Here is a 2,384-nt window from a genome sequence, read left to right as displayed (position 1 = left end):
GTGTCCCCTCCTCCTCACCTGAGGCACAATCCCTTGTCCTATAATCTTGTGTATCAAAGAATCAGGAATCTAGTCTTATTCGTTTTTGCATCTCTAAAGACTTGGCATACAGCTGACACTCAATTAGTTGTTAAGTAAACTGAGTTGTGATAGGGGAGAATCTGTCCTTCTGAGAAGAGGGGAAAGGCCAAAGCAGTCTCCTGGAACCATGCATGGTCTGTCTCCAATACTATTGTAAATGTCTTGAAAAGCTTCCAAAGGACAAGTGTCCCAAAGACCCATTCCATCCTGCAGCTTTCTACAGACTTAGCGAAGGCCTCCTATGAGTCACTTTGGCTGGTGCTGCAATCCTAACACTGACATGGCGGATCTAGTGGCTTTATAGGACATCATCCAACATACAGTGCACGGCCAGAGCAGAGTGAGAGCTGCTGCTGTTGCTGAGTAGAACAACCATGATTCCTTGAGGAAGAGAAGAGGCAGAATCAGCTTCCAAATCTCAAGATGTGCAAAACTAATCATCGTTTGATTCCTCCATCACTCACCAAAACAAAGTGGACTCTGGCTCTCTCCAAGTTATGCAGTTATTGTCTTTGTTCCCATTCGCCTTGCCTCCACTTCAACCCGACCTTCCCTGTGATGCCTGACAGCCTCCATCACTGTGTGCATCCCTACCCCCAGCCCATCGCCATCTCTCACGTGGATGTGGGTACCCTGTGTCCCTTTGACATGTAGTCCTGCTTCTTCCCTCTCATCCTCACCTAAGAGCCTCATGACCAGCAGGCAAAACTTTTTAATCCATAGCTCTGACCATGAGACAATGTGTGAGAACATTCTGTCCCATTATCTGCTTAATGAAATCCTAAGACTTTAGTTTGACATTCAATATTCCCTGCTTCAATGAGATTGTCTTATATGACACAACAAATTGAACCCAGATCCCAAAACGTATCTAAAATACCCAATTCCAGTGAACAGCAAAGCAGATTTCTGCAGCTGAAAGTAATATTTGTATCCTCTGGATATTCTCATTTTTATCAGTATTATGATTTAAGATTTTTTCCTCCATTTTATTCTTATAAGAGTACCTATGACAGACCCAGTATCTTTGTATAGTTTCAGATGACTATTATATTGTTGTATGTAGGGATTTTAATCAGTAAATATTTGTTAAATAAGGCATTTCAGGTTGATTTCACAAATATTATTCTAAATAATGTTTTTTGAGGATACTCGTTCAGATGTTTATTGACAAATACTTGTTCAATTGAAAAACTACAAAAATTGTATGATTCTTTATGACCTTTTAGATTTACTGAGGCATAGACTGATACATAAGAATTGTACATATGTAGTGTACACATCCTGTTGAGCCTGGACACATGTATGCACGAGTGATACCATCTTACGTGAGGTATCTAAAGAGTAAAATTCATGGAATGCTGATTTCCAGGGGTAAGATGGGGGTGGAGAAAATGGGCAGTTTTTGCTCAATGGGTAAATGGTTTTAGTTTTGCAAGACAGGTTCTAGAGATCTGCTGTAAAATGTTAATAATGCTATATAGAATGCTCTTTGATATGTGTTAAAAGGAAAGACATCATGTAAATGTTCTTACCATAAAACAAAAACAAACAAACAAAAACCACATTATACAAAAGGACACAAAGAGATTTTTGGAGGTAATGACTATGTTTGGTGCCTCGATTGGTTTGATGGAATCACAGTTGTACGGGTATGTGTCTAATTCATTTCTCAAATGGCAATCATAACAATGTTCCTGTCCTGAATATTCATTTCTCCCACTCATTTAAACATACATTATCAATTTTATCAAGTAATGTTTATTTGGTGTTGGTACCATCTAGTGGGAATCACGAGTAATGCTTAGCAATTGAATTGGTTTTCACTCAGTGCTGAGACGCATCTTGCTTATCACCTGTCCAGCATCCTCCATGATGACAATAAGCAAATTGAGATTTAGAAACTTGAGGAAGCTTCTCAAAGTCTACATCAAGAAATCAACTTTTAGATGGGATGCAGGGCCATAAGGCCTGGTTTCTAACCTCACATGATTTACCACCAAGACAGGGACATAAGAAATTAATAAGTGAAACGTGATAATAAAATTAGAATTATTCAATAGAAGCAAAAGCTGCTTAATAAAATCTATAGGCAAAAATTGTTGTAAGAATTCAGAAGAATAAGAAAAATTTGCTAACAGTGAACAAAATGAAATTTTTTAGAAGAGGAAATTTGTGTGGAATTTTGAAAGCTGTGTAGGGTTTGGGTATCTTAGAGAAGCAAGAAAGGGACATTGAATACAATAGAAAGCAGATTTTAAAAGATACTTAGGGAACATAAGAATACAATGAGAGAGTAAGAG

Source organism: Marmota marmota, unplaced genomic scaffold (genome assembly GCF_001458135.2).
Source record: "Marmota marmota marmota unplaced genomic scaffold, marMar, whole genome shotgun sequence".
NCBI lineage: Eukaryota > Metazoa > Chordata > Mammalia > Rodentia > Sciuridae > Marmota > Marmota marmota.
The sequence above is the reverse complement of the archived record's forward strand: the minus strand, read 5'-3'. Positions refer to the sequence as shown.